The sequence below is a fragment of the Schistocerca serialis genome, chromosome 2 (assembly GCF_023864345.2).
Source record: "Schistocerca serialis cubense isolate TAMUIC-IGC-003099 chromosome 2, iqSchSeri2.2, whole genome shotgun sequence".
Lineage (NCBI taxonomy): Eukaryota > Metazoa > Arthropoda > Insecta > Orthoptera > Acrididae > Schistocerca > Schistocerca serialis.
The window spans coordinates 512,524,421-512,551,159 of record NC_064639.1 but is presented as its reverse complement, the minus strand read 5'-3'; positions in this window follow the sequence as shown (position 1 = coordinate 512,551,159).

Below are 26,739 nucleotides of genomic sequence, written 5' to 3'. Positions count from 1 at the left end.
GTCCGTTTTATAAACTAACTGTAATAGTTGATTTATTGCATTAAGCCTTTAACATTAGGTTATAGCTCTTAATGACTACATTAACAGCATTTTAAATTTTTAAATTTCGTCAATGACTGTATGAAACTCAGAAAATAAAATTTTTCTCTACCCTGGAAACTGCTAGACAGGCATCCTGCACTTCAGACCATCCCCGGATTAGCCTTTTAGTAAGGTAGAAAATTTCTAGAATTATAATTAATGATTGAAATGGAAGTACTTCGCTGTGTATTAGACAACTATTTCAGAATAACAATGCTTCACTGTGCAATCACTTTCGCCATTGGCTTTATTATCATTATTTTCGATTATTCCCATTTAAGAGAGCGTTTGAACTTGAATTCCTTTATGACGATTGTTTATGTTTTTTCTGAGCCCATATTTTCTTCATGTGTTCACTGTGCTGTTCCTTTCGCTCCGATGTCCATTTGCATCCTGGTCTCTTCTGTGTTGTGGTGTCAAATTTATGTTTTTGATGATGTTCCTGAATTCAGTTCTATTTTCTGCATCCTTTACTGTTATGTGTGCTGATCTGAGGCCCTCTTCAACTTCTTTTATCCATTTTGTTTTTCTCCTGCCTGAGTTGATGACTTTAAGAATTCGCTTTGAAATTCTGTTTTCATTCATCCTGTGGATATGTCCGTAGAACTGCATTCTTCTTTTCCTTACTGTATTCGTAATCTTGTCTGTGTATTTATATAATTCTGATGTTGGTCTCTTCTTCCAGATTCCTTGCTCTTTATATCGGGCCAAAAATTTGCCTGAGAATTTTCCTTTCTTGTTTCTCTATTTCTTTGATTTTAGTTTGCCCACCTATTTGTGTTGTTTCAGATGCATACAGTGCCTCCGGAAGTACGACAGTGTTGTAGTGCCTCAATTTTGCGTTAATGGATATGGACTTTTTGTTATAATAGTTCCACGTGAGTTTATATGCTTTCTGTAGTTTTTTTATTCTTTCCTCATTGGCCTTTAGGTTGATCCCTGATGGCTGATGATTTCTCCCAGGTACTTAAAATGTGGTACTTGTACGATTTTCCCATGGGTTGTCAGAATAGGCAATTTGTCTTGTGGCACTCTTTCTATGTACTGGGTTTTCTCATATGAGATTTGCAGTCCAGTTCTTTGTGCAATTTCGTGTAACTTCTCTATGGCGTTAGTGGCTTCTTTTCTATTATTTGTGAGGATTGCAAGGTCATCCGCAAAAGCTAAATACTTCACATTGAATCTATTATCTTTTCTAATGCCAATTTGGATTCCTTCGACTTCTTTTTCCCATGTCCTGATAATTTTTTCAAGAATGATATGAAAGAGTAATGGTGAAATTCCGTCACTCTGTCGCACTCCAGTTTGGATTTCAAATGGTTCCGAGATATCCCCCATAAATTTAACCTTGGAGACTGTGTCAGTTAATGTTTCCCGAATGATTGCTCTTGTCTTTCTGTCAATGCTGAATTCTTCCAGCGTCTTACAGAGCGCTACTCTGTCTATTGAGTGGTAGGCCTTTTTAAAATCTACAAAAGTAACCACTGTGTTTCGGGTGTTTCTCATCAGGAGAATCATTTTCAGATTCCAGATCTGCTCTATGCATGATCGTCCCTTGCGAAAACCAGCCTGGTATTCTCCTATTTGTGGGTCAGCTTGTTCCTCTAATCTATTCATGAGAACTTTTGGTAGGATTTTATATGTGACCGGTACGAGTGAGATACCCCTGTAATTATTTGGTTGAGTTTTGTCCCCTTTTTGTGGAGTTGATGGATGAGTGCGCATTTCCATTCAGAAGAGATCTGTTCTGTTTCCCAAATGTTTAATATGATTTTGTGAATTTTTCCTGTTAATCTTTCATCACTTAGTTTCCATAGTTCTGCAATAATTCCATCTTCTCCTGGGGCTCTATTGTTTTTTCAGTGTCTTGATAATTTCTACTATTTCGTTGATGGTTGGCGGTTTAGCGTCAGGATTTGGTGTAGACGTCTCGTAGTGAATATCCTCTGTAGGTCTTTCGCAGTTGAGAAGTTTGTTAAAATAGTCTGCGAGGATTTGGCAGTTATTCTTCGTGTTAGTTTCTAGTGAACCATCCGGTTTCTTGAAACAAAGATTGGGTGGCTAGTATCCTGCAATATGTTCTTTAAACGTCTTATAAAAATTCCTGGTGTCGTTCTTCTTAAAATCTTGTTCTATCTCATCTAGTCGCCGTTTGTCATAATTTCTTTTTTCCCTCCGAATAGTTTTCGATGTTTGTTTTCGCATTGCTAGAAACTGTTGCCATTTTTCTGATGTTTTGTGACTATTGAAGTTTTTCCAGGCATTGGTCCTTTCTTCTATTGCTTGGTCACATATTATATTCCATCACCTGTGTTTTCTCCTTCTCGGGGGTTGACCCAATTTCATCGTGGATTTGAGGACGTCCACAAGTTCTGTCCAGTTTGTGGTGTTTGTCTGACTAATTTCCTGTAAGATGTTTTCCTTGTTAAGTTTTATGTATTCGGGGTCTGGTCTCAGCACTTTGTTTAGTTTTGGCTTTTTTCTATTGGGTTGTAATCTGGTCTTTAGCTGTAGGAGATGGTGGTCTGAGTCAAAAAATCCTCTTCTCGTTTTCACATTCATAATTTCTGCTGTGTTACTCTTGGAGATGGCCACATGGTCTATCTGGAATTCACCCAACATTGTGTTGGGTGACTTCCAAGTATACAGTTTTTTGTTGGGTTTTTTGAATTGTGTTGACATAATTACGAGGCCGAAATTTTCGCAAAAGCTTATCAATCTTTCCCCATTCTTGTTAGTTCTCTTGTGAGCTGTATGGATTCCGGTGATTTTCCTGTATTTTTTCTCTTTACCTAATTGTGCGTTAAAGTCGCCTAACAAGATTATTACATGATGTTTGGCAATTTTGTTTGTCGCCTCTTCAAGGTCATTCCAGAAGTCATCCACTTTCTGCCGGTTCTTGTTGTTGTAGGTATTTGTGGGTGCGTGTGCGCTGATCAAGGTATATGCTTTGTTGGCCGATTTGACGGAGAGCGTTGATATACGTTCTGAGGCAGACTGGAAGTCAATGACAGAGTCGCTGATAGATCTGTGGACTGCAAATGCTGTGCCAAACTGTTTGAGTCCTTTCTCATTGGTTTTAACTGCTGGTTTTGCTTTGTTGACCCTGTAGTTGTCTGTATCAAAATGGTTTTCGTCCGTAAATCGTGTTTCCAGGATTGCAAGGATGTTGATCTGGAATTTTTGCAGCACGTCTGTAAGTTGTTTGATCTTGCCAAGTTTGAAAAGAGTATTAGTATTAAGTGTACCGATGAAGTGTCTTTGTTTTGTGTGTAATAATTTGGACGTCGTCTGGTTCTCAACCTTATGCATAACATGATGCTCCTGGTCCCCCGGAATCCGATGACCAGGTAAAGCCAGCCTTGCGACTGGTGCCCGGGGTAGTGGATTCATCCCTTGTGTTATCATCATGTTTGGTTTTCAAGTTGAAAACTAACTTGGTAGTGGTCCTTCCGAGGAAAGATCACGAGGAATACGACTCGATTGTTGAGATCAAGAAGGTTGCTGCAGCCGCACCATCTTGGCGAACAGACGCTGACCCCTAACCGCTGGATACCAGGCAGACGTTAGTGCATTTCGGTTGATAGTTTTGGTCCACCCCGGGTATTTTATTTCCCCGGTACCCTCCATATCTGGAGAGCATTCCCCTATCCGCCATCTGGGGAGGCGCCCGATGGGAGACTATCAACTCCACACGGGTGCCATTGGCTTTACAGTACAATTTATTTATTCTAATTTGTGCCACTCTGAATATCCCTAAAGAACCGCCGTTGAGGGTAATAATCATTTCTTATCACTTAAATATTGAGCTACTTGAAACCGACCGAACTTACTTCATAAATCTTTTTTACGTTCCCTACCCCATTAATTCTTTAATTTATATACATCTTTTTATGCCAATTCCAGTTTTTTTACCTTCCGTGGACGTTTATCCTATTTTAATACAATATTCAATATAGATTTGCTTTACTCAACATTATTCTCTCTACTTATGTCGCGTCATGTATTCTACCGTGGATCTCCTAGAAAATTCACGCGCGCTTAGGTCGAAAAACTCGCACTGTCGAAACGACAATAGCCAACTAATGGTAATCTCCATAGAACTTGCCACCCGGATTGATATGGTGCTCTTACAATGATCAGAAACTGTTCATGTTAAGGGCTATTTGGGGCAACTTTTCGAGAGAAATTGATACACTTAAAGTTATTTGTTGATTTGATTTTTGAATAAATGGACAAGAAATAAAACCTATATATAAACTGAATAATTCTTTTCTCTTGCAGCCATTTCATTCACTTGTTCTCACTCGATATTTCTTCATTTATGGAAAAAAGCGTTTTGCTTACAAGATTCCCATGGAAAAAAATTATGACGTGTTATATTCTAGTGGTAACATCAAACAGTATTCCACGTTTTTGATCGGACAGAGATCAATATCATGTCACCAGACCTTCGTCGAAAATGGGGAGTTATAATTCCAAGTATACCACACGAAATTCTTAGTGTTAAATCACTATACTTAAATATATTTAGCTTATGGTACACAAGACCAACAGCATTTTATGTCACATGCGTCAGCTCTGGAGATCTAGTGACAAAAGAGTGCACCTCGAAACTGAAATGTCTTTTGGTAGACTTCCGTTTGGTGAACATAATTTTTCAGTCTGGCCTTAACCTAACCCCTGATGTAAAGATTCGGCACGAACGACAGGTGGTTCTGACACAATGTTCACCTGTAGGTATCCTACGTATACTGAGTAACTTACGGACACTGATGTCGGACAAGTGGCGTCCAATTGAATGACTAGTATCAAGCCATCGAGTCACACGAAGCTTATGTAGTTTACGTTATGTGTGACCTACTGTAACACAATGATCAAGCGATGCTGCGCTGTGGATACAACGATATCCCCTGTTATGGAGGAACGATGATAAATCATCACGAATAGAATGAATGCAGTCATGGCTGCTTAACAAAGCTCGGACCTGTATCTTTCGTCGTCCTTGTCTTTTTGAGCTCCATCTCCACTGACTATGACGTTGTTTAAACGAAAAACTTTAATTTTCTTTCGTTACTTCTGAAGTCGCTTATGGGCGTTGGCATGGACATTAAACGTTACATTTGATTCGCATTGTGGATTCGATATGCTACCACGGATAAAGTGGTAACTGGTAACATTCCTACCATTCAAGAAAGGTAGATAAGCTAAATTAATTATTCTTACCACGAAATGGTCCAGTTGGTAAAGCAAAATTCAGTTCCACTTGAGTTATGGAAGAAGGCATAAAAGAAAACTGAAAATGTACAACGTCGAATGTAGCCAAAGTGATCTGCTTTCTGCTGTTAAAAAAAAAAGGATAAAAACAGGTGAAAAGAATAATTGTTCGGAATGCATTTGACGACGCTTGTGGTTTTTTACGTACAAGTTCCCCTATTGCAATTTCAGAGCCTTCTGTGGAAAATATGACCTGGTATATCATTGTAACGAGAATAGGAAGGAGAGAAAAAGTCTTAAAATAAAAGTATTCCGTAATATACGGCATACGTGCTTCATGACGCTCTTCCTACTGCGTAGATTTTAGAACGAATACTGTGCTTCCGCTTTCCATTTCTTTTCTTTATAGTTGCATGAAACGGCTACACGTTGCTGGCTGTATACGGAATGCAAAATGTGTGCCAGAGGCGGTGGGGCAGTAATGCCTCGAGGACGCAACGCAGGGCGTCTGACGACATATCCGCCTGACGCAACACAACGGCTCTGGGGTCAGCGTTGTTCAGGCAGCAGTAACGGCACGGTGACATATTAATGTAAATCGCTAGCGGAACTAAGGAAGATAAAATGCAGCTCGTAAACTGCGAGCAGAAGAATAATTATGAACCAGTGGGTGACAAGATGATTCTGAAGCTGCATCGCCGTCCTCGTCGACTGGCATCGAATAGAGAAGTAAAAGAACTAAAGAGCCAAAACACTGTAACCACGAGCTAAATAGCGTGTTGGTCTACCGGGTGCTGTAATTAGAGTGCAGCTACTCACGAAGGTTGGGTGTGGCAACGGAACTTGGTAGATATGCCAATGCGTTAATGCAGAACCATTTACGGTTTGAAAAAGTATACTTTTGGCCACCAGGTGCTAATATGTCGCTGTAAACAGTATGACGGTATGACAGCCACACTGTCTTCTGACAAGCCATAACGTGAGTGAACAGTATGGCTATCGAGAAGGACTATGTTAGCGAAACTGTTTTATGTGGATGGCAGCAATTACATTGCTGTATTGAGAGAGTATCGCCGAATGAAAGGTCTGAGGAGATGCCCGATACCATTAAATGGTTTAAGTAAGATGATAATGAAAAAAACGCAGGTGAGCGTGGTGTGGTATCTGGAAAAGGAAGGCGTCTTATCCCAGTGGAAGTTATTGACGATGGTGCTCTTGATGTAACTGACCATGTATAATCCACCCCGTGCTCCGAGTAGTGCTAGTGCTCGTCCAGTGTCACGAGAATTGTCCACCCCATGGTCAACATTAACAAAAGCAAAACGAGGATGATGGAATTTAGTTAAATTAAGTCGGGTGATGCTGAGGCAATTAGATTAGGAAATGAGACACTTAACGTAGTAAAGGAGTTTTGCTATTTGGGGAACAAAATAACTGATGATGGTCGAAGTAGAGAGGATATAAAATGTAGACTGGCAATGGCGAGGAAAGCCTTCCTGAAGAAGAGAAATTTGTTAACATGGAGTATAGATTTAAGTGTCAGGAAGTCGTTTCTGAAAGTATTTGTATGGAGTGTAGCCATGTATGGAAGTGAAACATGGACGATAAATAGTTTAGGCAAGAATGGAATAGAAGCTTTCGAAATGTGGTGCTACAGAAGAATGCTGAAGATTAAATGGGTAGATTACATAACTAGTGAGGAGGTATTGGATAGAATTGGGGAGAAGAGGAGTTTGTGGCACAACTTGACTAGAAGAAGGGACCGGTTGGTAGGACATGTGTTGAGGCATTAACGGATCACAAATTTAGCATTGGAGGGCAGCGTGGAGGGTAAAAATCGTAGAGGGAGACCAAGAGATGAGTGCACTAAGCAGATTCGGAAGGATGTAGGCTGCAGTAGGTACTTGCACATGATAGAGTGGCATGGACAGCTGCATTTTACTAAGTGGTTTGAAAATTTTCTTCCAGTCGTTCGTTGTCTGATACAGATGAAACTGACGACAGTGTTTCAGATGTGCAATCTGAAGAAGAAGACACTTAATGCATGTTCCGTAGTGATTGTTTCCCTGACGACGGCTGTTATAAGAGTCGAGGGGCATGGAAGGGAAGCAGTGGTTGAAAAGGGAGTAGGGCAGGCTTGTAACCTGCCTTCTTTGTTGTTCAAGCTGTACAATGGGCTAGTAGTAAGGAAAACCATAGTAAAATTTATTGTAGGAACTGAAGTTCAGGAAGTAGAAATAAAAAGTTTGAGGTTTGCTGATGAGATTGTGATTCTGTCAGAGACAGCAAAGGACGTGAAAGAACAGTTGAACGGAATGGACAGTGTCTTGAAACAAGGATGTACGATGGACATCAACGGAAGCAAAACAGGTGTAATGTAATCGAATTAAATCAGGTGATACTGGTGGAATTATATTAGGAAACGAGGTACCCAAAGTAGTAGATCAGTTTTGTTATTTGGGCAGAAAAGTAACTGATGATGGCCAAAGAAGAGAAGGTATAGAATGTAGACAGGCAATGATAAGAAAAGCGTTTCTGAAGAAAAGAAATTTGTTATCGCTGAATATAGATTTAAGTGTTAGGCCAGTAATACACTATAAAATTTCTTTGTCAAAGTTTATATGTCAAATATTTATGTCAAAGAAGTTTGATGGTGTAATATTGCACTTTGTCAAATATCGTCTGTCGTCAAATAAATTTGATCAAACTAGGGCCTCGATGTAGATTTGATCATAAAAGTCGCTTGTCTTCTGTTCACTACAATGTAACATGTTACCACGTGGAGCGCTAGCATCGCTGCAGTGTTCTGTCATCTGTAGTGTGTTTATAAAGATGGCCAGTAAATACAATTGGTGTGTACCGTCAACTACAAAATTAATAGAGATGTATGAAGCTGATGAGGCGCTTTACAACATGAGGAACCCTGAATACAAAAATAGATTAAGAAGACTGGAGAGCTATAAAAACATTGCTGAGGTCATTACCCGTGAGACACAGTTTTCGGACACAAAATGTAATTGATTTGTTTATAACATAAAAATAGTTCTTAATGCACATAAAGTGTATTGAACATTTATTTACCTTCAGACATTGGTCCTTTAGTGCTTTATGAATAGCTGCACACGTTTCAGGTATTATTTTCGTTAATGTGCACTGTGGTATTCGAGTGCTGTACTGTAAGCTAGAATAACTCTCTCCTGCAACAAAGGAATCGGAGTGTTACAGTGATCCTGTCTTCTACAGATATAGTAGTTCTTAAGTGAGTATTGTGCTTTGTGATATGAGGATACATATCACTGAGCACATCCTGAAATGTATGCTAATCTATTCTTAAGTAATGTATGTACGACTTGACGTCTTCCACTACAAGCTCACGTAACAAGTTTTGTTGAATGCTTTTATCGTCCCGTCGTATAACCCACGGCCTCACCCAGGTAAGTTTCCTTTTTTTTTCCCCCTGCTTCTCTTCCACATGTGCACACAGTGCAATTGCGGTACATGCAACTGCTGCTGTTAATAATAAGGTGTTGTTGCCAGCCATCTTGAACTTTGACGAAAAATATGATGACAGTGTAATACCCCTTTTCAGCGTCACGTCAAAGATATTTGTCAAATAAATTTGACGAATATTTGATCATATCTTTGATCAAATTTTTGACAAAGAAATTTGATAGTGTAATACTGGCCCTAGGAAGTCTTAACTGAAAGTATTGGTATGAATTGTTGCGACGTATAGGAGTTAAACATTATCGATCAACAGTATAAACGAGAAGAGAACAGAAGGCTTTGAAATATGGTGCTACAAAAGAATGCCGAAGATCAAATGGGTAGATAATGTAACTAATGAGGTACTGAATATAACTGGGAGAAAAGAAATTTGTGGCGCAACTTGACGAGAAGTACTGATTGGTTGACAGGACATATTATGAGACGCCGGGGGATCACCAGTTTAGTATTGGAGGGAAATGTGTGGGTGCGTCTGTGTAGAGAGGGTGGGATAAAAATCGTAGAGGGAAACCGAGACATGAATACAGTAAGCAGATTTAGAAGGATGTAGACTACGGCTGTTAGTCATAGATGAGGAGACTTGCAGAGGATAGACTAGCAGTGAGAGCTGCATCAAAGCGGTCTTCGGACTGAACACTACAACACTAGGCAGAAACATATCGACGTTTGAAACCGATACTAGCATGTGTTACAGAGTATATATAAAAGAATATGCTGTAATTATATAATATCAAAGATAATCAAAGAGGTTTATAAGTAAGATCTTCCAGTAAGAAGGGAACAAATACAATGCTAAAAGTGTGTCAGATGAGGCGCTGCTGACGTTGCCGATGTGTGTTGCATTTCCAATGGTTGCAGCTGTACGCACCTGAAGCTACCAGAACTTGTAAACACACGCGAACCGTCTTATTTTGTCGGCTTTACATTATCTGGAGCTTAGAAAATGGGTGAAATCGAGAAGTGGCCACTGCCCATATTCAGTCACACAATCGTTTACGATAAATAATCCCTTGCGTGAGAAACTGCTGCACCCACTACAACTTGGAGCGTCAAGTGTGCAGTCTCACTGCTCTTGATTTCAGGAATACATTACAGTACAGCTGAAAGTTTTCGATGATATTGGGCCGCAGTCGTACAGTAGTGTTTAAAAGAATAAACCGCCATTTGATTGTGTATTACTATATTTATCTCTTCTACTATCTAGATTTCGGCTTTTATGTCATTCTCAGATTCAATGCTAAGAGTTATTAGCCCATTATTATCTCCTATCTGTGTAAAGACAGTCCAAAGCAGGTTATCCTTGTTTACCTGCTTTGGACTGCCTTAACAGATATGTTATGATGATGGTCTAACAACTCTTAACATTGTACAAGAGAATGGCATGAAACATGAAATGTAGATAGTACAAAAGATACAGTATTAAAGGAGAAATGGCGGTTTACTCTTTTAAACAGGCTAGAGTTTGTTTCTGGAGGCCCACTCGTTAACTTGTTCCTCATTTTTCAATTTTACGAAATTCAGCTGCACAGGTGATTCTGGTGGGAACATGGGAAGATTGTATCTGTGTCTGTAGCTGATTGTGTGACGCTATACCCGGAAAATACTTCCTTTATCACACGCCAGTTACAGCTGAGAGGAAGAAAGGTGGGGAAATGCAGTCGCGACTTTCATTTGTTACAAAAATTATCCGAACTGCGACTCACTGCGCAGGTGCTCGCAATGAAACTGTTAGCTGCGAAGAACTGTCTTTGTAAAAAAAGGGGGGGATGGATTAATGAAGTGAACCGTGTGAGGCGCAACGTGTGAGGAATAAAAGCGGCGGCAGCTCTTTCCGGAATGACGCTGTATTTTCCACTCCACCGGCGCGGCAGTGCGGCGAACGGCGTATTTGAAGCGCTAGGATTATAGCCGCGCACCGGCTGGGCTGCTGGGGCGCAGGAAGTTAAAAACGTCGGCCGCAGCTGCGCCTCAGCCGCGCGCCGAACGCGCCCCACAAACTTCCATCCAAAGTGGCTGCCTTATGTTTATGACGCGTGTTTGGCAAGCAGGTGAAAAACCCAGATCAACAAACAGGTTTACATGACACACAGTGCGGGGTTCTTGTGTCGCCGAGAACAGTAAAATCACGGCAGTCGTTAACACGGCAACAGCTAATTACGGCAAGTGCACCGCAACAAGAAATCGACGGAGATTATGCAGTCAGTTCTCCCTTCCTCTGCTTTTGTGTGCTTCCGATTTCCACCAACTTACTACACACAATGCCGGCAACAAACTGCTGTGCTGCGCTTTATGTAAAAGGTACTTGTGAAACACAACTAGCTCTTTATTCGCATAGAAGTGCTGAGTGCTATTGGCAAGGGATTTCAGATCGATTCCGTATTTCTGGATTTCCGGAAGGCTTTTGACACTGTACCATACAAGCTGCTCGTGGTGAAATTGCGTGCTTATGGAATATCGTCTCGGTTATGTGACTGGATTTGTGATTTCTTGTCAGAGAGGTCACGGTTCGTAGTAATTAACGGAAAGTCATCGAGTAAAACAGAAATGATTTCTGGCGTTCCCCAAGGTAGTGTTATAGGTCCTTTGCTGTTCCTTATCTATATAAACGATTTGGGAGACAATCTGAGCAGCCGTCTTCGGTTGTTTGCAGATGACGCTATCGTTTATCGACTAATAAAGTCATCAGAAGATCAAAACAAACTGCAAAACGATTTAGAAGAAATATCAGAATGGTGCGAAAAGTGGCAGTTGACCACAAATAATGAAAAGTGTGAGGTAATCCCCATGAGTGGAAAAAGGAACTCGTTAATCTTCGATTACACGATAAATCAGTCTAATCTAAAAGCTGTAAATTCAACCAAATACCTAGGTATTACAATTACGAACAACTTAAATTGGAAGGAACACACAGAAAATGTTGTGGGGAAGTCTAACCAAAGACTTTGTTTTATTGGCAGGACACTTAGGAAATGTAACAGATCTACTAATGAGGCTGCCTATACTACGGTTGTCCGTCCTCTTTTAGAATACTGCTGCGCGGTGTGGGATCCATACCAGACAGGACTGACGGAGTACATCGAAAAAGTTCAAAGAAAGGCAGCACGTTTTGTATTATCACGAAATATGCGAGAGAGTATCACAGAAATGATACAGGCTTTGGAATGGACATCATTAAAACAAAGGCGTTTTTCGTTTCGATAGAATCTTCTCACGACATTCCAATCACCAACTTTCTCCTCCGAATGCGAAAATATTTTGTTGACACTGACTTACATAGGGCGGAACGATCACCAAGATAAAATAAGGGAAATACGAGCTCGTGCGGAAAGATATAGATGTTCATTCTTTCCGCGCGCTGTACGAGATTGGAATAATAGAGAATTGTGAAGGTGGTTCGATGAACCCTCTGCCAGGCACTTAAATGTGATTTGCGGAGTATCCATGTAGATGTAGAAGTAGATGTACCACCATCTAAATCGATGACACAGAAACGCCAGTCAATGTCAGATAAAAAAAGTCACAGCAGCAAGAAGAAGTTGTGCGTCATAAACGAAAGTTGGTAGGCGTGTTTATACATCTGAATGATGATGTTTGTTCAAATTTCGTCACGTATGATTGGCAGTAGTAGCGCTACTATGATGATGCATATCACGTTTTCTTTAAATGCACGCTGTAAAGGTCATGCGCGTTAGTTAAGTTTGAGATTGGACGTGGTAGGTATTAGGCGAGAACGCCGTTAAGACAACAAAGACACCATTTCAACACCTCACTAAGCTTAAAGGGCATTTTCCAGCAGGATAACGCTCGCCCGCAGACCGCCGTTGTAACCCAACATTCTATATAGAGTGTTGACATATTTCCTTGGCGTGCTCGATCATATCCCTGTGTTGAGCGGATTAGTGCAACAGGTATGGAACCGCAAACTGTCATCTGGCACCCGTACGACACAATGCATGCACGTTTGCATACTTTCATTCAACAATATGGCAGTTACACCTATGTATAGGGCTACGAAAAGCTGGATGTTCATTCTGCGATACTGCAGAAAGACCTGACAGGAATGCGGCCACTGTACATGACTGCTGGGAATGGTGGTCTCGAGAACGTGCGGTCGCAAGGTGACCGGGCTCTGGACAGAGACGTGTCACCGCAGAGAGGGAAGACCACAGTGTTCGGCGTATGGTTCTGGCACATCGTACTGCGCCTGCAGCAGTAATTTGAGCAGCCGCTGGCACCACAGTGACGCAACGAACTGTTAGAAATTGTGTACTTCAAGAACAGCTCAAAAGCAGGCGCCTTGTAGTTTGAATGCACTGACCACAACCGCCGCCACTTGCGACTTCAGTGGTGTCGCGGACGAGCTCAGTGGACGACAGTGTGGAGGTCTGTTGTGTTTTCTGATGAAAGCTGGTTCTACCTCGGTGCCAGTGACGGCTGTGTGTTGTTTAGGAGGAGGACCTCTGTGGACTACATGCTAAACACACTGACGTACACGTGGAATTATGGTCTGGGATGCGATTTCATATGACAGCAGGAGCAGTGTCGTGGTTATCCCACTGCAGGTTTGTGCGTCAGTCTGGTGATTCGTCCTATTGTGCTGTCATTCTTGAACAGCATTCCAGGGGGCATTTTCCAGCAGGATAACGCTCGCCCGCAGACGGCCGTTGTAACCCAACATTCTATATAGAGTGTTGACATATTGCCTTGGCGTGCTCGATCATATCCCTGTGTTGAACGGATTAGTGCAACAGATATGGAACCGCAAACTGTCATCTGGCACCCGTACGACACAATGCATGCACGTTTGCATACTTTCATTCAACAATTTGGCAGTTACACCGGTTATAAATGTCCCAGCATTTCACATTTGCAATGACTTATATCGCAATTACATTTACCTGTGATCTTGCAGTGTTAATCACTTAAATATGTTACCCAGACAAATGTATTCCCAAATTTCATTACTCTACATTAATTATTTTGTGGTGTTGCGATTTTTTCTGTCAGTGCTTTAACTATCACCTCTAAAAAACCTACGAAATCATTTTTGTGGTCCTTCACAGGCACACGCATGCAGTCGTCTAAGGCAGTGCACTGTCCTGACGCTGCTGCTACATTTCTGCTACTGCCGAAAAGGAATTACTGCAGGCTAATCCACTCCACCAATGGTATGGCCCACTTTGGTGCGTCTAACGGCGTGTTACGTTACTGTGGTGTGCAGTTTTCAGTGTTTTCCTCTGTCATGACAGTACGAAATGTTAATGATAGTAGCGTAGTAGCAAACAGCGGACACTGGCTTTCAAGCGCATGGAACAGATCAGTGACAAAACAGGATGAGGTAACAGTCCTGAATCAGCCGAAAGCTGTTTGCTTCTCAGTGGTTGAAGCAACACACCAGTGAATGTTATTCTTGACGGCTCGCCAAGGCGACGACGGTTGAGGTCACAGGCTTCAGTGGTAATCCTCCGATGCATGTAATGGAGGAACTTCGAGTGGAGAATTGAATGATTGTCAAATATTAAGACAACCACCTGTCAAGGTAAACTTCCAATGGAATATTCCCTACAGATATTGCAGAGGGTCGTGTGCACCAAAAATGAACTTAGAACAGAATAAAATCTCAGAGAGGGGCAGATAAAAGCGCAGTAGTACAAAGAGAGGTTCAGTAATCTGAGCACCCAAGGTTCAGTGGCTCACCTCAGAAGCACTTCAACTACGAGAAGACAGTGATAGACTCATGTGGATACACGGAAACTGTAGGTTTAGTAGCAATTTTCAGTGTTCATTGGAATAGCATTGAACAGAGACTGAGCGCAGAGGAATCTCAGTGAACAGCGGGAAGACTTCGCTGATTGGCACTTGTCTCTTGAACTATAGGGCAAGAGGCCCTTGATCGATAGTGAATTATTTCTAAATGTTAGTGATCTATAATTTATGCCAGGTGACTAATAGTTAACAGACCGAGTGGCAGTGAAAGAAATCTCCCTGATAAATTTCCTTCTTACTAATTATTGAAAGCATCTGTCATTTTGTTAAGGAATTTTGGACAGACACTTTGTAAATAACTATGTTGATGGGACACTAAACGATGTGACTAAAAGTAGTAACTTGCTACTTTCGTAGATCAATCCTGCTAATTCCATGAAAATTAGCAACCTGTTGTAACTCAATACACCCCAAGCAAGGAGGTTTCCTCCCTCTCATCTCCGCTACAAAGATTGATAAACCACCTAATTAAACCGATACTGTCGTCGTCGTTGTTGTTGTTGTTGTTGTTGTTGTTGTGGTCTTCAGTCCTGATACTGGTTTGATGCAGCTCTTCATGCTGCTCTATCCTATGCAAGCTTCTTCATCTCCCAGTACCTACTGCAGCCTACATCCTTCTGAATCTGCTTAGTGTACTCATCTCTTAGTCTCCCTCTATGATTTTTACCCTCCACGCTGCCCTCCAGTACTAAATTGGTGATCCCTCGATGTCTCAGAACATGTCCTACCAACCCTTCTTCTGGTCAAGTTGTGCTTCAAGCTCCTCTTCTCCCTAATTCTATTCACTACCTCCTCATTAGTTATGTGATCTACCCATATTGTCGTTAATGCCCTGAAAGTGACTCTCGGATAACAGAGAAACCAAGAAGAAAAAAAATGGTTTAGGGAAATTGTTCGGATGCGACATTTGAACTGCAGACCTCGCCTTACAAATAAGCGAAAAGTTAGAGAGGTTACTTTTATTTTTCTCAGTTATATAGTAAATCTTTGTCAACTATCTCTTGTAGTTCCGGTTAGTGACCTGAGGCAAGGCAACAGTGGACAGCCGGATATGCGGCCAATGAGGAGAGATTATTGACTGGTTATGACTCTATGTGCGAGCAGTTCCGCTTTTCTTTGGTCCCTTATCTGGAGTGAGCAGTTATGGCTCTATAGATTTATCCATAGCTGCTATATTCTCAGCAACTGTGGTATGGTATATACACTGAAGCGCCAAAGAAACTGGGATAGGATTGCGTATTCAAATACAGAGATATGTAAACAGGCAGAATACGGCGCTGCGGTCGGCAACTCCCATGTAAGACAACAAGTGTCTTTCTCAATTGTTAAATCGTTTACTGCTGCTACAATGGCAGATTGTCAAGATTTAAGTGAGTTTGAACGTGCTGTTATAGTCGTCGCACTAGCGATGGGACACAGTATCTCCGAGGTAGCGATGTAGTGGGGATTTTCCCGTATTACCATTTCACGAGTGTACCGTAAATATCAGGAATCCGGTAAAACATCAAATCTCCGACATCACTGCTCCCGGAAAAAGATCCTGCAAGAACGGGACAAACGACGACTGCAGAGACTCGTTCAACGTGACGGAAGTGGAACCCTTCCGCAAATTACTTCAGATTTCAATGCTGGGTCATCAGCAACTGTCAGCGTGCGGAGCATCATCGATATGGACTTTCGGAGCTAAATTGCTTGATAACTGGAGACATGTTGCCTAAAGCTCTGTACTGATGTGGGGCGTGTGCATTTCGACTGATATGGGATCCCTGACATGTCTAGATACGACTCTGAAAGGTGACACGTACGTAAGCATCCTGTCTGTTCTCCTGCATAGGTTCATGTCCATTGTGCATTCCGACGGACTTCAGCAATTTCAGCAGGACAATGCGATACCCCACAGGTCCAGAATTGCTATAGAGTGGCTCCAGGAACACTTCCCAGATATGTACATTATTGAGCACATCTGGGATGCCTTGCAACGTACTGTTCAGAAGGGATCTCCACTCCCTCGTACTCTTACGGATTTATGGACACCCCTGAAGGATTCATAGTGTCAGTTTCCTCCAGTACTACTTTAGACATCAGTCGAGTCCATGCCGCGTCATGTTGCAGCACATCTGAGTGCTCCTAGGGGCCTTACGCGCTACTAGGCAGGTGTACCAGTTTCTCTGCCTCGTCAGTGTATTTCAGAGTGAAATTCAATCAAGAGCTGCATAATATTTTTATTTTGTAAGCGTAAGCGTAGGCTTCCGCGGCCGTTGTCTTCTTGCAGCTAGCCTTCATCAGGGCCTTACGTTAACTGCTAAATGAACACACTTGATTCCTTAAATAGCTGCACGAGAACACCGTGTCGTTACTTGATTGGCTGTAAAAGGAGGAGGAGGAGGGGTGAAAGGTATACTTTATTGGTGTTTGCTTTATTATCTGTCATTGGCTGAAATAGCTGTTTTCTATTGGTCTTTATATTAATCCACCCCATTGGAGGAGACGGACGAATAGCGAACAGGTGATGGCTGTGACGTCACACTGTTTGCATGCTGTCCAGAAGCCGGCTGTGGCGTGCCATTGCTTTGTGTGCTCGCGACCACTACTGCGGCTCTCCGCGTGTCTGCATGGGCCGCCACGGCTCTGTCGCCGCTCCGTAGCCCTGCTATTGCAGGCAGCCAAGACCTCGGAAGCTTGTACCCGTCCTCTCTATTCATGTTGGCGGGTCTTTTGGCTATTTCTATGGCCTCTCTAATCTTTCTTTTGAAAGTGAGAGGCTGTTTCGCCAGGATGCGGGCTTCTTGAAAAAATATTGGTTTCCCGCACTCGTCTCGGTGTTCCGCCACTGCTGACTTAGTGTGTTGTTTCAGGCGGATATATCTTTCATGTTCCGAGAGCCTTGTGCTAATCGGACGTCCCGTCTCACCTATGTAGACTAATCCACACGCACAACCAATTTCATACACGCCAGCTGTGTGTAGTTTGTCAACTGCATCCTTGGTAGAACCGAGCATGTCTGATATTTTGTTTCTGCTTCGGAAAATTGGTTTGATGTCGGCTTTTCGTAGAATTTTGCCAATACGTTCGGTGACCCCTTGTACATATGGTAACACAGCAATGCTCTGTGCCTCCTTCTCCTCTTCCCTATTAGTCTTCTCCCTTGTCGACATGGTGCTGTCTATCATCTGTTCCCCATAGCCATTAGTTGCGAAGATGGACATGAGGCGTTCAAGTTCTGTCTTCAGATGTTCTTCGTCGCTTATCCTGTACGCTCTCTTCGTTAGCGTGTGCAGGGCGGACTTCTGCTTGGGGTGATGGTGGGAGGAGGCGTGAAGGTACCTGTCCGTATTGGTTGGTTTCCTGTACACTTTGTGGCCAAGTTTACCATCAGGTTTTCGATAAACTTCCACGTCGAGAAAAGGCAGCACCCCATTCTTCTCTGTTTCCATTGTAAACTGAATTTTCCTATGCTGTTGGTTAAGGTGCTTGTGGAAGTTCTGTAACTCCTCTTCTCCGTGGGGCCAGATGACGAAAGTATCATCGACATAGAGAAGCCAACAATTTGGGCGTAATGGTGCGGACTGGAGGGCTGTTTCCTCAAATGCCTCCATGAAAATTTTCTGCTGCGATAGGCGATAGGGGTGAGCCCATAGCTACACCGTCAGTTTGTTCATAAAATTGACCTCTCCACTTGAAATAGGTGGTCGTCAGACAGTGGCGCACAAGCTCACATATATCAGGTGCCACGCGTTCTTCTAGGATGTTCACAGTATCTGACACTGGGACATTCGTGAATAGGGATTTGACGTCGAAACTAACCATCAGATCTTGGTCCGTAACACGCATTTCCTTTAGGAGGGACACGAAGTGAGTGGAATCCTTAACGTAGGACTCGGTTTGGTGCACTAGGTGTCGGAGCCTAGGTGCCAGTTCTTTCGCTAGGTAGTAGGTCGGCGAATTTATACTGTTTACTATGGGCCTTAAGGGGAAGTCGGTTTTGTGTACCTTCGGTACACCATATATCCTTGGTGCCTGTGTCACTTGCGGGATGAATCTTCTGGCCTTGTCGAAGTTGATTCTAGAGTGCTTGAGCAGTGCCTGCGTCGTTTTGATTACCTTGGCCGTCGGATCTCCCTGAAGTTTCTTGTAGATAGGTTCTGCGAGAATATCTTCCATTCGTTTGTTGTTATCAGTTGTGTCCAAGACTACAGTGGCGTTGCCCTTGTCTGCCTGTACCACTAATAATGAAGGCTAGCTGCAACGCTGGCCGAAACGTTGGCGCATTTTAAATTATGACGATGCGGTCTGATACCCTGAAGAATTTTATTGAAGTATTTTTATTTTGTTTACCATTCTCTACAGATGAATCTGTGCTCTTCAGAAACCTATAAAATATTGGATACTACAAATCGTAAGGACTTCGATATACATTTATGTAAAGTGTCAAAAGTGTATCAATAGAACTAAAGTAATATCGTATTAGCAGATGTCAATATCTTCTTCACAGAAGCATAATGCCATGAAATGTCCAAAAATGTACATATTGTATGTGATAATTGCAGCCACACATTGATAATTTACAGTAAATGTACCATACTTATGTATGTTGTCAAGTTGTTGTGCTAACAGCCACAAACATACATAACATCCTATAAAAAGTGTAAGTAAGGTATAAAGTTTCACATTCTTCCACATAAGCCATTTCTGACATCAGTCTCTAAAGGGAATGGGCAGATTTTCACCATTTTATAGGAAACGCTACACTCGTAACGTTGAAATAGAGCCTGGTATTCAATGAAAGCTGCTTCTTTAACAAATTTTTCGATTTTAGGAAGAACTGTTTAAAACTCTTCATCATCATCATCATTTAAGACTGATTGTGCCTTTCAGCGTTCAGTCTGGAGCATAGTCCCCCTTATAAAATTCCTCCATGATCCCCTATTCAGTGCTAACATTGGTGCCTCTTCTGATGTTAAGCCTATTACTTCAAAATCATTCTTAACCGAATCCAGGTACCTTCTCCTTGGTCTTCCCCGAGTCCTCCTACCCTCTACTGCTGAACCCATGAGTCTCTTTGGTAACCTTGCTTATCCCATGCGTGTAACATGACCCCACCATCTAAGCCTGTTCGCCCTGACTGCTACATCTATAGAGTTCATTCCCAGTTTTTCTTTGATTTCCTCATTGTGGACACCCTCCTGCCATTGTTCCCATCTACTAGTACCTGCAATCATCCTAGCTACTTTCATATCCGTAACCTCAACCTTGTTGATAAGGTAACCTGAATCCACCCAGCTTTCGCTCCCATACAACAAAGTTGGTCGAAAGATTGAACGGTGCACAGATAACTTAGTCTTGGTACTGACTTTCTTCTTGCAGAAGAGAGTAGATCGTAGCTGAGCGCTCACTGCATTAGCATTGCTACACCTCGCTTCCAGTTCTTTCACTATGTTGCCATCCCGTGAGAATATGCATTCTAAGTACTTGAAACCGTCCACCTGTTCTAACTTTGTTCCTCCTATTTGGCACTCAATCCGTTTACATCTCTGTTCCACTGACATTACTTTCGTCTTGGAGATGCTACTCTTCATACCATAGTCCTTACATTTCTGATCTAGCTCTGACGTATTACTTTGCAAACTTTCAATCGAATCTACCATCACAACTAAGTCATCTGCATATGTGAGACTGCTTATTTTGTGTTCACCTATCTTAATCTCACCCAACCACCTATTGTTTTCAACATATGTTCCATAAATAATATGAACAACAGTGGAGACAGGTTGTAGCCCTGTCTTACCCCTGAAACTACTCTGAACCACGAACTCAATTTACCGTTAACTCTAACTGCTGCCTGTCTATGTAAAGATCTTTAATTGCTTGCAAAAGTTTGCCTCCTATTCCATAATCTTGTAGAACATACAACTTCCTCTTAGGAACCCGGTCATATGCCTTTTCTAGATCTATAAAGCATAGATACAATTTCCTGTTCCACTCGTAACACTTCTCCATTATTTGCCGTAAGCTAAAGACCTGGTCCTGACAATCTCTAAGAGGCCTAAACCCACACAGATTTTCATCCAATTTGTCCTCAACCAATATTCGCACTTTTCATTCAACAATACCTGAGAAGATTTTACCCAAAACGCTGATTAAAGAGATACCTGTGTAGTTGTTACAATCTTTTCTGTTTCCATTTAAAACGCTTCCATTTAAAACTCTTCTAGAAGGATTATTTTGTAGCCGTTATCGATTGTATGCAAAATTTCCATGGTAAGCAAAAATGCAGAAGGAAATATGTTTCTCGATTTTGAGATGTTCTGCAAAATTTGAGTTACATGGTAATTTTAAAATGAACTTAAACAGTCTCTAACCCAAGAAACCTTTATTTTTGTGGTTACCGGTTTCGATCTGTTACTGGCCATCTTCAGACCTCATACGATGTTGTCAGGCTGTGGCGGTGAACGGAGAAAACGTCAACTGCCTGGCGTTCGTGAAGTTCATAACGTCTGCTCCGTTCACTGCCACTGCGTGCCATCATGGTATGAGGTCTGAAGATCATCAAGTAACTGAGGGAAACCGAAAACCACAAAAATAAAGATATCTTGCGATCGGGAATGTTTATGTTCATTTTAAAGAACTAAGAAAAATGGCTCTTCTCAACGAGAAATTTTATCAAGAATTACTGATTTATATGAATTTTCAACATCTTCGATGAATAATAATGGATCTTAAATGCTCTCCTATTTAAAACTTGGACGTATATTAATCTGCATATTATATACTGCTGGTTCGAGAAATTTATCAGTTGGAGGTTTCTCATTATGTATGAAGACAAGCTTGGTGATGTTATTGGTGGTAAAGGATATAGTGATGTCATATTATTTTAAGCAAATTAGCAGTACGATATGAAATATAACCCACAAATGGGACTGCTCTATATTTGTTAACGGTAAGTCATTTTATTGAGAGTCTAAGAATTTATGTTCTTTAGTTTTAGTTTTATAAACATTTGGACGGATCTTCTTGATATCCACTTTTCACTACTATATATTTTAGGTTATTAAGTTGAGTAGCAATAGCGGGTGTTAGGGGGAACTAAAAAATGCAGTCGATCAGAGCTTGAAAGAACGCAAATTTATGCTTAAAAAGTGAAAAGAAGGAACATGAATCATTTGATTTGTGGTGGTTGGTTGTCTGTAAATATTAATATTAATTTTGCCATCCATTAAATACAATTTCATATTTAGAAAGCTAAATTCAATATTTTCATTTCATTTTTTATATGAAAATTTAATTTTAGAGTGGAAGCAGTTCAGGGACTCATTAAGTCATGTCATTCACATCTCCTTTAAATACAACCATATCTTTCCACAGAATGATGTTGCATATATATGGTATTGCTTAAGAAGGAACAGTAATTTTTTGGACGGAAAATATCCAGGCCTACGAATTCCTTTAACAGTTGGACGAATAGGCCAATTATTTCTATGAATCTTTACTTGTGATATTAAACTTTCTGTTTTATGATTCATGTTCAGCAATTTAGCATGATCTTTGGGGGAGAACAGAGAATCACATGAATGAAATGACCCTTTAAGCTCTTTGGTGCAGTTAATTGTGGGACTCTTGCTAGTGGTATGATTGTTGTATCTAGAAAATAATTTTATCGTTTAGTTAGTACAGTCGTCTTTGTACGAAATGACAGAAGAATTGCCATTATCTGCTTCAAAAATGAGGTAATTTCCTTCTTTGAGCTTCCTATTAATTCTCTTCTCTGCAAAATGAAAATTGATTTTCTTTACTTTCTGACTGCTGTCACCAATTTCTTTCGCGACGAGCTAGTTAGCTTTGCATCCTAGCCAAAATTGTTCAAATTTGTCGACCTTGGCTGTATCCATAGCAGTGAGTTATGTAACACTAGTCTAATGTAGAGGATTTTTGGTTTTATACAGGGTGTTTGAAAAAAAATTATTTGGATTCATTGAAAGAAGATATACAGATGGATTTAGTGATACTTTGTAGGGAAACACATCAAGTTTTTTTACCTTAAACTAAAGATGTTGTAAGTGGCTTTCGTTGGTTATCCTGCACACGTCCCATTGGAAGTAAATTTCTTCCCAAACTCGCTGTGGCGTTGCAGGCGTAACTTGTTCAGTGGTGGGGTAAATTCTTGATCTAGGTTCAGGTAGAGAAGCTGGCACAGGAAACACAAACACTGTATCCTTGATGAATCCCCATAAAAAAATCGAGTGGTGTCAGATCTGGGGAACGTGGGGGCCATTCAGTTAGCGCATTACCGCCAATCCATTGACCTGGAAAGTGGTCACTGAGAAAATCCCAGACGTCAGCCAGATAGTGTCATGAAGTAAACATTTTGTTCTTGGTTATCCTCAAGGATCTGTGATTTCAAAAATTATTCGAACATATCCAGCCGCGCAGAGTGGCTGCGTGGTTTGAGGCGCCATGTCACGGACTGCGCGGCTTCTCCCGCCGGAGGTTCGAGTCCTCCCTCAGGTATGGGTGTGTGTTTGTTCTTAGTTAATTTATGTAGCATGTAAGTGAAGGGACTGACGCCATCAGCAGTTTGGTCCCTTAGGAATTCACACACATTTGAACATATCCAGGTATACTACCCCTTTGATGGTTCTCTCACGAAAAAAAAGAGGCCGAACACTTTGTTCTTGCTCAATACACAAAAAACGTTCAGTTTACGGCTATCAAGAACATGTTGCAATGTTTTATGTGGATTTTCACTACCCCAAATCCCAAAGTTATTTGTGTCAACCTTTCCACTTAAGTGAAAAGTTGACTTGCCAGAAAAGATGATTTAGTCCAAGAAATGTTCATCTTCATGTAACAGATTTAGCATATCCGCACAGAAGTTCTTGCGAGCAGTTTTATCAGTGTCTTTTATTGCTTCTACGATTGCCAATCTGTGTGGTTTCAAATACAAACGGTTTCTCGACATATGCCAAACAGTCGTATGTGGGATTTGCAGTTCGACAGATGCACACCGGGTCGATTTCGTACGCTTGCTGACAAAACGTCTCAATCCCTCAACGACGTCGTCCGATGTGCTTGGACGACCTGACGATCTCCCATGTCTTACCGAGCACCCTGTTTCTACAAAATATTTATGCCACTCGTAAATTGTAGGCCTACTAGGAGGATCTTTAGCGTACTTGGTACAGAAACTACGCTGAACTGTTGTTACAGACTTCGATTCTTCAAACCAAAACACACAGCTAACACACCTGGGTCCAGTGAACGTAGCCATATTTAACGAAACTGACTCTAGCGCTCCTTACGGTGCGATTCGGCACTAACCAACTACGCGAGACAAAACTTTCTGTATATCCCTACAAATTGACACAACAATCACCTATGTAGGTACTATGAATTAATTTATATGAATTTTCAAAGTTGTAAATTTCTTTTTAAAACACCCTGTATTTAAGACCTTTACGTAAAATGTTAAGTTCTTCTGCAGCAAAGATATGTTGACTTTGTTAATGACTCTTCATAGAAAGTAAAATGACGGACGTTAACTTTTTTGCAAGGATCTTTCCGAGTATATCCAAGGTCTCAAAGATTTTTGTGGTGTCGTTGTATGATCAGACCAAGTTCCACATTTAACTGTTAAAATTCTGTCGCCAGTTGAAAAGTTGTTTTGCATACCGGTTTCGATAGAATAATTATTTAACCAAAATAAAAATAGCTGTGCAACTGACAGCTGAATTTTATTCTGAAAAATGCATCTATGGCACTGCACACACCCCACAATATTATGCTGTCAAAAAGGAAACGATTAGTGAATTAGTCAAAATGAAACCAGATGAGTAAATTCAAACGCAGATTTATGATGTTCTGAATATCGCTTTGATTTGTGGCCTAGAAATGTTTGTTAGTGAAAATAAAAGTGCTGTGTAACAGCTGATGCTGCTTGTCGTACTTTCTGAGCTGTTCACATAATATGATCAACCTCCAGAGTTCTAGCAAAATGGGTGGTAGAAATCTTTTCGAATTGTCACTTTCAATCATGTCTAGAATATTTCTCGCAGGAGAACATGACCAAGGATTCTCCAGATCCCAGTTACCACAGCTACAATATGGGGACTCACAAACTACTAGCTCATTGAAACGTATAGAACGAAGGAGGACTCTATTGGCTGATTCAGGAGAGAAGAAAATGGATCTGAGAACTATGGGACTTAACATCTGAGGTCATCAGTGCCCTAGAACTTAGAACTACGTAAACGTAACTAACCCAAGGACACACACATCCATGCCCGAGGCAGGATTCGAACCTGCGGCTGTAGCGGACGCACGGTTTCAGACTGAAGCGAGTAGAACAGCTCGGCCACATCGGCCGGTTCAGGAGAGAAAAATCTGGATAATACAGGGATACGTTGTGGTTGTTTCTTAAGATGTTGAGTGAAAAATCTCAAAGACAAAGGTCGAATGCTTAACTTCACAGCAGATACTATCACTCAGGCTTCTTACAGATCATACATTTCTACGGGTTTCGAAATCATTCGTTTTTCCTTAGCAATTTTCATTTCTCGTTTTTCTTTCTTTTACCGTGTACAGCGGGCTTCTCTGTGGGAATCAGCCCATCTGTCGTATTGCAAACTCTGTCCACAGGCCTCGTCCCTGTCAAATCATTTTGCTATATTTCTTGATTGTCCCTTATACCGACGTCTTGCCATTCTTTTTGGCTATTTCTCAGATTAATTAGTTCGTGCAATATACTTTTTCTTTTTGTATTCTTGCCAATGCTTTCTTTGGTATTTCCCTATTCTTAATTAGCAGACATCCGCCTCCACAGCTAAATGGGCAGCACATGTAACTGCTATGCGAAAGACCTGGGTCAGATTCCTGAGAGTGTCAGGAAGTTTTTCTTAGTAGGAGACTGGAATGGGGTGCACTCAGCATGTTGAAGGCACCTGAGGAGCTACTTGAGCCTGAAGTATTCAAAGATCTAGAAAGCTGAAAATAACCAATAGGGCAGTGCGCGAGCCTATGCCATTCCACACAGCATCTGGGTGACACCGCTGGCACAACACGACACGGCGACCAGTCGGTACTGTATGGCACGTCAGCCACCACACCAAACTGATTAATTGGCAGGTACACTATGTCATTATAAATACATTCAAGACTGTATTTTCTATATAGTGTATAAGGTTATATGCAAAAACATATGAAAGCTTGCTTGACTGACAATAAAAATGGTTAACAACGGAAAAGAATGGCAACAGGAATGTGCTCCCAGAGTTCTGCTAGAAAATCTCTACTGTTCAAAGCTTCAAAAAGACAAGGACCAACATACTTCCTGGATGGAACGTCCGAAGTTTTACCAGACACGTTAAACTTCAGTCAGGAGACATTCGATATACAACAGTTATGAAAAGAACTAGTTCGGAAACTTCTGAAAACGAAAATACGCTTTTCATAAAAACAGTACATCACTGGATAATCTGTTCCACGTAACCAAACAGTTAGTACAGGGCACTCCTATGCCTGGGCACCACGTTTCTTGCCCTGTATGTAATGCTCCATGGAGTCTACTATTCCTGAGAAACATTTCAGCGCAGATTTGCAAAAGTTTTTGTCGTTGGCTCTCTGAATACAGTGTTTGCCCCATGCATCTTATATTTGGTCTACAGGGTACTGATTTGATGGTCGTGGTGGGATCCTCGTGTGGTAAATATCTTCCGACAAACCATCCAACAGAGTGACTTGGCCCTTTTGCATATCTTCGTGCTATCAATTCCTACTGAACACCTTTTACATGTTACAATAGTAAAAATTCCTCTACAAGAACAAGGAGTTGTCAAGGAGAAACTCTCTTAATTTATTTTCAAATTTTACTTTGATGTCTGTCAGACATTCTATGTCAATGGGTTGGTAAACAAAAATTTTTGTTGCAGCACTGCGCAGCCCTTTTTGTGCTAAAGACAATGAGGTAGTGGCTACCAATTTTCTTCTGATATTGTAATTAGTGTACCTCGTTGTTCCTTTTGAATTGTAGTGGATTGTTTATAACAAACGTCAAGAGGGAATAAGTATACTATGAAGCAACACACAGAATGTCCAGCCTCTTGAACTGATGTCTACAAGCAGATTTTTAGCAACTAATACCTTCTTTCTTAAAGGTGCTGTACCCCAGAACATTAT